This window comes from Pygoscelis adeliae, unplaced genomic scaffold (genome assembly GCF_000699105.1).
Source record: "Pygoscelis adeliae isolate BGI_AS28 unplaced genomic scaffold, ASM69910v1 Scaffold94, whole genome shotgun sequence".
Classification (NCBI taxonomy): domain Eukaryota; kingdom Metazoa; phylum Chordata; class Aves; order Sphenisciformes; family Spheniscidae; genus Pygoscelis; species Pygoscelis adeliae.
Window position 1 is genome coordinate 345,950 of NW_008824547.1, and position 9,293 is coordinate 355,242.

Here is a 9,293-nt window from a genome sequence, read left to right on the forward strand (position 1 = left end):
AAACACGCGTTCTGAGTCAGCCGAGTGGGGAAACCCAGCGCTGCTCAGACACATCTCGTGTATTTTCTTCCTAAACACGCAGCTCTGACTCCCTGCGGAGTCCTTGCACAGGGGCTCGGAAAGCGGCAGTCAGTCTCACTGGTGGTGGTGGGACCCTGAACCCCTCTCACTTTGCCTACAGCTGGTATGAATCTAACAGTTTCTCTATTGGTGATGCTCAGACTTCCACTGCTGTGTTTTTGAAGTGTGGCGCCATTGCCCAGGTTTTGGATAAATAAGACTTTTGGGAGAATGGGAGCAGCAAGTGAAATTGAATCCTGCATCCTCTGGTTTGCAATGGACATTAAAGTTTATTTGTTTAAAAGAATATTTACAGGTGGGTAATGATAAAAGGAGCTCTCCTTATGTATCTGGCCATCCAAGCTGCAGTAGTACTAATTCCTGTAAGCGTATACTAACTGCTGAAGTGTGGAAAGAATGGAGAAGAAAGATGATGATGCATTTTTTCTTCATCTAGCGAAACAGTGATTTCACGGAAGACAGGATTCAGGCAGAGTGCTGCCTCTCTTGGCCTCACATCCCTCAGCCAGCTGAGAGCTGGCTCGGGCACTTTGAGGCAAGAGTGGTTTTTGTAACAGGTACAGAGTTTCGAGGAGAGCTCTTTTAAAGCTCGCTCTTACTTGACTCGTGTCTTGCATGTAGTCATGTTGTGTAGTTACTAGAAGGTGTTCCTAGTAGAGTGATTAGGGAAATACAAAGCCTACGTAGGACTGTGGCTGCTGAACTCAAGTTTGGATACAAAAGGCACTCAGAAAGTATTGGTCAGTATTTACACGTTGCAAATTAATCTTTAGATAACTCCTCTGTGGGAGGGCAGGGGGAGGACCTAGTTGCCTGACCCTCCTCTCTTCATCACTGAGTCACTCTGAGGATGCTGGCTGCAGTATGTAAACTTTGTGATCTGAGTAAGTAGATCAAGAGGAAGGCAACCTTAAACTGTAGTCAAATGGCAGACTCGCTGTCAACTCCAGTTGCGTTACTAAGCTCTGAGGTAGGAAATGGGACAGAGTTCTGCCCTTGTGTACTCCTCATGGGGCCCTGAAAAAAGTAGATAGGGCTTCACAAGGCAGAGGCATGGGATTTGGGGTTTAGTAGGGGCTAGATGGTTTTTTAAACACAGTTCGCTTCTTGCTTATTAGGAATTTAAGACAACATTATTTAATAAGTCTCGATGCTTAGATCTTAAACAATTCAATTCATCGTTCCAGTAATGTAATGCAGATGTTACAATTAAGAAACAGCCTTTCATCAGTGGGCATCGTTATAGTTTTAATTTGTTCTGTAAATAAATGATTAAACTAAGGCTATAGTATTTGACCTGAGCCTGTATAGCAGTTGTGATAGCAAGAGTCTTGGTCACTTGGTAATATCAGGACAGTACTTCCAATTATTAGTCCAGTTTGCTCATGCAGGGTGCTCTTTTTTCACAACTGGCTTTCAGTTAGTGTTACATGCCTCAAATATTTACATTTTGCAAAATATAATCGTTAATTAGCACTTGAAGTTTAAAGATACCTGATCTGTGTTTCAGATTACTGCTCTCCCCATTCCCTTGACCATCAACATTTGAATCCCTACCCTGAAGCTTTGTATCATATCAGTTACTTTAAAAAATGAGGAAACATCACAACATTCTATCGTGCAGATACCTGGCGAGTGTCCTTAGAGCACAGAGTTAATGTGTCTGAACCTAAGGGATCACTCCAGTGCTCCTTGGATTAATTTCAGTTTTAACAGCAGAAATCAAGTCCCATGTGCTTGATTTATAGTATGTTGATAGTATTTTTCCTTCTCCTTGTATTCCTCCCGTATTAATTGACCACGGTACTTAAGAGGGACAGAAGGAAAATGTGTTTTGTTGTAAGGGGCACCAGAGAAAGGTGTTGTGCAAACATGCTGGCATAGTACTGCAACAGGCTGCAGAGCTCATGTGCGTGGACACCTGCAGCAGCGGGTTCAATCCCACAAAAATCCTTCTTTATCCTGATAATAGCAGCATCTTACAATGTTGCAAGGCTGAGGGATGAAGTACGTTAGTCTGCTCTGTTGCTGGAATTCAGAAACTCGTGGTTTTGTATTCAAAAGTGCATGTGAAGTCTGAAGCCCAAAGAGCATCTGCTTTTTACACAAACGTCATTCAAGGTTGGCAGCTGAGACACAGTGACCTTGGCTACGATATGGAGATCTCCAAGTGGAGCAGAACTCTCGGCTTTCCTGTCAGACTTCCCTACAATCTGTGCTGTTAATCAGACACTGCGATAACACTTCTTCAGAGCTTGATTTTGGTGAATTTATTTAACCTTGTACATGGCAGGAGTTGCACAGAGCTAAATAGCAACAGAATGACATTAACTTGACCCTCACCTTGGAGAGCTGCCGAAGGAACATGTCCTTGTCAGTGCACAGAGATGGCTGTGAGCTCTGGGACCAGCAGAGCGGAGAAAAGTCAGGGGAAAAGGGTGTCTTGCCAACTGCTCTGCCAGTTTCCTCCCTTTGGAAATATTGCCAGAGCTGACACGTTGAAGGTGAAGTAAATACGAATAAAGCTGCCATTAATTAAAATTCCTTAGGGCTTCAGTGGATTAATTAAATGGTATTTCAAGATGTTAATTGTGGTGATGTATTACCATCATCCTACAGGGCTCAGGAGAAACTAGCATGAAGTGGCACGCAAATGCTGTTTGCCACACTCCAGGAGGACTTCAGACTGCGACAAGAGACAGTACCTTAGCAGCCAGCGGGGGAACAGGGAGCCTGTCCTGAGAGAGAAAGCAGGCTTACGTAGCCTGTCTGGAGAGAGATGGCAGGTACGGTGGGCAGGGGAGAAGCGATGGCTGCCTGTGAATATGTAAAGGGCGGAGTAGCACGTAATAAAGAAGGAAAATGGTTTAAGCTGAGGGGATAGCATTGGTGTGAGAACAAATTTATTCAGCTGGCCGTGACAAAGTTTAGTTTGGAAGGTGGGTAGTTCCTAGCTGTAACTGTGTTTTGGAGAAGCCTTTGGAGCTGAGACGCTGGGTACCAGGTGGATTCAGCAGAGGAAGCTCGATCTGCCTGAAAGGCCCATCTGATGCAGTGGGAAAAGGCACAGCTACCCTGAGAGTCTCTGCTGCTTTTAGTTTTCTAAAGCCCATTCCATTCTGATGATTTGTCCATTTCTTTGCTAAGTAAGTTGCAAGAGGGGAAAAAAAGGTTAAATTGCAGCAGTTTGGGAGATGGATGAGAAGCCACAGAAAGTGCTTCCTATATAGAAATTGAAATGGGGAAAAAAAAATCCCCTGCCACAGGGTCAAGTTGATTTCTGCAGATGTCTATGAAGAGTTGCTGCTGAAGATGGTCTCTTTCCATGATACCGGCTTACCATATAGGCTCAGGTGTAAGTTACCTTCAATACTTCCCTCCCATCCCTCTTCTCTCAAGCACGTTTTGCCCAATATTCCTGGAAACGGAACTTGATTCGCAGGTTTGTAGCCTTCATCCAGCCTCACATCTGTCAGCAGTTAGCTCCTTTCATGGAATTTTAATGAACTGTATGCTTTTAAGAGAGCATTTAGATACTTCAGCAGAAAAGCAAGAGTCAAAGCCCCTCTGCACTCAGCCTGTCCAAATGAAAGCATATAACTGTACCATTAGGAACATTTAATCCCTTTTGCTCACTTCTGAAGTCAGAGCTGCACATATTCCTAATTTTTTCCCACCCAGTCAGTGTCACGAGAGGGCGAGCCAGAAAAACAATTCCCCCACCCCACGCACAAGCCACTGTCTATATTGAGATCTGAATTTTCCAAGGGAGCAGATGGGATCCTGACATCTGGATCTAATCCAGACTCAAATTCCAGGCTTAGATCTGAGAACTTCCACCTCCGGTCCTGAGACCAGCAGTTTTTAGAGAGAACTTAGTTTACCTTTTAAGGCAAAATTTGAGGGTTGCGATAGTAGCTGCATAGTGAAAATTCTTCCCATGCTGAATTTCTTTAGCAGATTTTCCTCATTTGGATCCAGTGTCTTCTTTATGTGACAGAACAGGAAATCTCATTTCTCTCTAGGACCCTCTAATCGGTAGAGAATTTGACCAAGCTGGAAGAGCTGCTGAATGCTGAGGCACGTGTGACCTGTTGCAGAGCGACTAAGCAGCACCCTGTTTCACAGACGCAGGCCAGGCACGCTTCTTACCCCATCTCATACAAACAAGTGTCGAGTTGTTTTTCTCCCCAATGTGTAATGGATAGCTTTTAAAATTCATGAACTGCCGGCGGGTCCTCGCAAGGGTGTTGGGTCAGGACACTTTGCCTGTCTGCCGGGCCCCAGGTGCTGCCCATTGATGCAGAGGAGTTTGGTCTCTTGGCAAAGTCCCATTACAGGGGCATGACTCATGCTCAGCTCGGACAGCGGGAGCTGTTGCCGCCCTCATACAAGGTACCCTGCCCTTCTACTGAAGGGCACTACTCCCACACCGGGGCTGCTGCGGTCTACAGCCCATCTGATTAACACATCCAGCAGTCATTTATCTTAATTCCAGAATATCTCCCTGACATCCCTCCAGTTGCTTCAGATGTGGAAAATCGCACAATAGTCTTTTTTTTCATCTTGCATCCTTGAGTTTGTCTTGCTTTGTGCAGCACACAGCAGGAAATGATACATGAATCTTTCCAGCTACTGTGAGCTTTGCTGCATTTGCAATGATTTGCATTCACACCCTTGTTTGCTCCTCTCTCACACAGTTTCCTCCTTCTCTTAGAAAGAACCAGTAGACTCCAACCAGTATATTTTTAGTTAGGATTATTGCTGGGCTTCAGCCTGTCATTTTTCTTGCATATCTCAGCCCTCATTTCTCCTCATTAGCTACTCAGGCAGAGAAACCACCTTTTATGTCCAGCTTGGGAGCTTGAACTCTCTACGTGGTCACCAGAAAGCAGAAGTACCTTAGAAAAAGTGAATCTGAGCACTTCCTGTATCAAGGTGTGAAAGGGTGGGGAAAGGACTTAGCTCTGAAGTCAGAGCTCTCTACAGCTGTCTATAACTGGAGTTTCCAGAAAGGAATTAAGTAGATAGCCTGCTGCTCTCTATATAGGAAGGGCAGCTGACAGAGCAGAGAAAGAAGTGGGTGTCGTCTTTGTCTGAATTTAAACACTCCAGGCCTAGAGAGACACTCAAGTCATGTTTATATAGTAAAACACCTTTGCTACAGCAGGTAGCTCTAGTGAGCTCCTACTGCTGCTCATATCTGCGTTAGTGTGGGCATGGGCAGGAAGGTGGAAGTCAGAGCAGAGGAGGATTGTAAAAGTCCTTGAAAACAAGAAATCAACCCCCAGCAGTGAAAAATGCTTTGCTGGAGCCTATGGGCTGTCTCTTTTAAAGCAATGTCAGTGTCAGGACTTTTCTGTCAAGCAGAAGATTGCAGGAAATCAAGGGCGTACCTTGTTCTCTCCCTCTCGCCCTGTAAAATTGCCCTGGTTTGGGCTGGGATAGAGTTAATTTTCTTCATAGCGGCTTGTATGGGGCTACGTTTTGGATTTGTGATGAAAATAGTATTGATAACACAGGGATGTTTTAGTCATTGCTGAACAGTGCTTGCACAGCATCAAGGGCTTTTCTGTTTCTCACACTGCCCTGCCAGCAAGTAGGCACCCCCTCGTGCAAGGGGGTGCACAAGAAGTTGGGAGGGGACGACCCCAGCTGACCAAAGGGATATCCCACACCATATGACATCAAGCTCAGCAATAAAACTGAGGGGTGGAGGTTGGCTGGGGCTGCTGTTGCTCAGGGACTGGCTGGGCATCGGTCAGTTGGTGGTGAGCAATTGTTTTCTTTTGCATCACTTGTTTTTCTTGGTTTTGATGTTTGTTTTTTTTTTCCTGTCGCTTTTCTCCTCTTTTTTAATTATGAAACTGTCTTTATCTCAACCCACATGTTTTCTGACTTTTACCCTTCTGATACGCTCCCCCACCCTACTGGGGGGGAGTGAGCGAGTGGCTGTGTGGGGATTAGCTGCCTACTGGGGTTAAACCACGACAAAGAAATCATCTCTCTGACTTGTATACCTGTCCCATGGGCCCGCCACAGACACCTTACAAGGCACTAGCATATTCAAGTGTCCTAACTCCTCCCCAGTCACCCCGGACTCAGTTTGACACAATAAGTTAAATCCTTTGTGTAAATTGATGTAGTTTTTTTTGTCAAAACGGAGATTTGCTGACTAGACAGGTTTTTAATCAGTATTATTTCCTGCAGATGTACATGCTACCTTTCTTTTCCCAGGTGTAGTAATACAAATAAGATTGCCTTTTCAGCCTGGAAATACGGATAAAGGCATCCTGTGAAGTCCTAATAGTCTCTGATCTCTTTTGGGTGGGTGAAAATGATAGGATTTCAAAAGGCTGTCACCTTAAAATGTCTGTTGTAGGTACAGTACACCTACAAGCAAGGCTAGTTGTTCTGGTTTGTTTCAGCAAAGGCTTATTCTTCTCTTATGCATCCGGTATTTTAATTTCTTCTGCAAGGATCAATATTTCAGTGAAGCAAGGAGAAGGAGAAGCATTTCAGAACTAAATACCTGTTGATAACATGAGAAGCTGGGGGAAAAGCCCCCTCCTGACTAGACCCAAGCTGGGAATTCCTGTGTGGGCGTTATCCCGTGAATGAGTACCCAGTGAGGCAACAGGACTCTTCTGTTACCTGGGTGGCTTTTCTTCTTATCCAGCTATTCCATAGCATTAGATATTGCTGGTCTTAAGACCAGTCTTAAGAACTGTCTTGGAGAAAGCAAGCAATAAACAGAGGGAAGTATAAAGCAGTTTTGATCTTTTATTGTTTCCATCAATGGTCATGGAAACTTTATAGTTCAAAAATAGTTGTTATAGTTAATACTAGTTGCTATAGTTGTATAGTCAATTAGAATTAGCTCCTTGAAAGCAACGATTCAAAGCGTTGAGAGGGAAGTGGCCAAGCAGTAGAGCAGAAGGATGCCTCACATCTAAGTGGAGGTGTTCCAGACATGAAAATAGCATGAATGTGTGTGGCAACAGAGGATATGAAATATGAAAGGGCCAAACCCGCTCCTGTGAGTGGGAGGAGAGTCTGTGTAACACCACAGCCGGTGTGCCACAGCAGAAAGCTGTAAGGATGAGCTACAGCCTTCTTGGTGTCCAGGTCCTTCCTCTGCAAATCTTTCCATCTCCCAGTGTAAGTGTTGGTGCGTTCTGCCCATGGGGTTTGCTGTGCTATTTTGCAATAGCTCTTGTTGCTTAACCTTTGAGGTGCAAGATGTATTATTCCTCCTCGTGCTCTAAAGATTATAGATAAAGTTAGAGGGTGGTGATAAGGTATAAAAATGAGAAGTGTGTCAGCAATAGGGAAGAAGGGGACAGTGCTGAAATATTGAGGGAGGAGATTAGCACATCATATCTCCAAATCAGAACTTGGGAGCTGCAGACTAGAGAAACTCTGTGACATATTCAGGTTATTTGAGTATATGAGGCTTCTATTCCTTGTTTGCCTTTGCACTGAACTCTTCAAAAAGCTGGCAAGTGCTCTCTTTGCACTGTCTTACAAAGCCTAAGTCACGCAAAGCTCTGGGCTCTACTTTCAAGGCTGCTGGGCCACTCTGCCTGCCAAGCAGCGCAGGCGGTACCAGAAGGAGTGCAAGTGAGGACCAGCCAGGACAGCTGGGATGGGAGGTTTCTTGGGGTACTGTGACCCAGCTGGCAGCCTTTTCTGCATGTAGTTTATTTGACCTGATGGTTTTGCAGCTGCTTTGAACGCCATTCCAGCCGAGATCTACGGGGCCAGAGGACTCAAAGGAGCGACTTGTCTCTGACTTGGTGTGCTGAGCAAACCTAGTCTTGTCAGGTGTTGGCTTGGGTTGGTGGTAATGTTTGGAAAAGGTTTAGTGTGTTGTTCTTGTATCTCCAGGAGACGTGGTAAAGAACCTGGAGTATCTAATGTCTTCTTTCAGGAAACCCTCCACTTAATCAGGCAAGATGCACGTGCTTTCTTTTGGAAATGCACATTGTCCCAGCCCTGGGCGAAGAAGAGAAAAGCTGATTCTAGAAAATGTCCTACAAAGAGATGGAAGTGCAAACATTGCATAACACAAATGTTGAAAGGGATCAGCTGAGAAATTAAGACTGAAATGGCAAAAATACCTGGGGTTAAGTCATCCTCTTTACTTCTGTGCCTAGTTTCTCATGTCGAATTGATTGTAAGAGCAAACCAAGGGAGAGTAGAGCGTTATTGCTGGCTTAGCATTAGTGATGGATCATGTGATTGACCTGTGTGCTGTGATTTTACATAGAGCTCTGCCAGTCTTATGGAGCTTTTATATACTTTGGAAAATCTAGTCTCTTCAGACGTGCAAGTTGCAGCACTTTGCCCAAAAATTCCTGCAGCCATCCCACAGGCTCCTAGGAGAATTAGAGTATAGTTGTGATGGTTTGGGGTTTTTTTAAGTACTTCCAATCTTGATTTTTAAAGACCTCTAGTCTTGACAAGTCTCTGCTTCAAAGTTTAACTTGAAAAAGCAATTCAGAGGTCATGTTCTCAAGAAGTTGCATATTGTTTCCAGTGTGAAATTTGATAATGTGTTAATTAAAAAAAAAATAATTCAACATTAGGACAGGAAACGTCTCCTGAGGCACCCCCCTCTTAGCACTGATAAGGGGTGATTGATCACATAGGGAGAAAGTACCGAGCCATGTGAAAATGTGGTATGGAGGGGTGGTGGCTCTATGCGGAGAGGTAATTTGGGGTGAAGGGTAACTGATTCTCTCCAGCCATCAGTAGCACCAGCAAACTTTCAGATTAACTGCACTGCACAAGGCTACTACTGGGATGCTCGGGTTTAAGCAGTGGCTGAACTGTTTCCCCAAAAGCCCTGATGACAGTTATGCGTTTCTGTTGTTTGGCACTTTGAAGTCTGCAAATACAGCACAGCTGGCATGCATTATTTCACTGTTTAACAAGTAGAGAGGTGGCTGGGTTGCCTTGCCACGTTTTTCCCCAGCCCGTTCACTACTTAAAGGTTAATTCTTCTGCCTCTGATGGAGTGTGCTGAGCAATCTCTGTGTCTGGGCGGGTGTGAGGTAGGGCTTTTTTGCCAAGCTGCATTTTGTGAGGCAACGATGTCTTGGAAGAAGCGGTTTTGGGGAGAGATGTCATGCTGGGCAACACACACTTACTACGCCAGGCTCCAAGATATGAAGCAGATGTTCACCCTGTCCAACCTGCAGCAGGAA

At 44.8% G+C, this 9,293-nt stretch overlaps 1 long non-coding RNA gene across 3 annotated transcripts in view; it reads left to right on the forward strand.

Annotated features, from left to right (window-relative positions):
* The first annotated feature begins 204 nt into the window (after window positions 1–204).
* LOC103915054 overlaps window positions 205–9,293 on the forward strand; it is a 25,941-nt gene continuing 16,852 nt past the window's right edge. Inside the window, exons 1-3 of one of the 3 annotated variants that reach the window (XR_663505.1) lie at window positions 205–376; window positions 1,592–1,712; window positions 2,701–2,867. This is a non-coding gene — a long non-coding RNA (uncharacterized LOC103915054). Of the gene's footprint in view, window positions 377–1,591; window positions 1,713–2,145; window positions 2,605–2,700; window positions 2,868–9,293 lie in introns of those variants that run through there. The other 2 variants (XR_663504.1, XR_663506.1) reach the window with 2 other exon arrangements.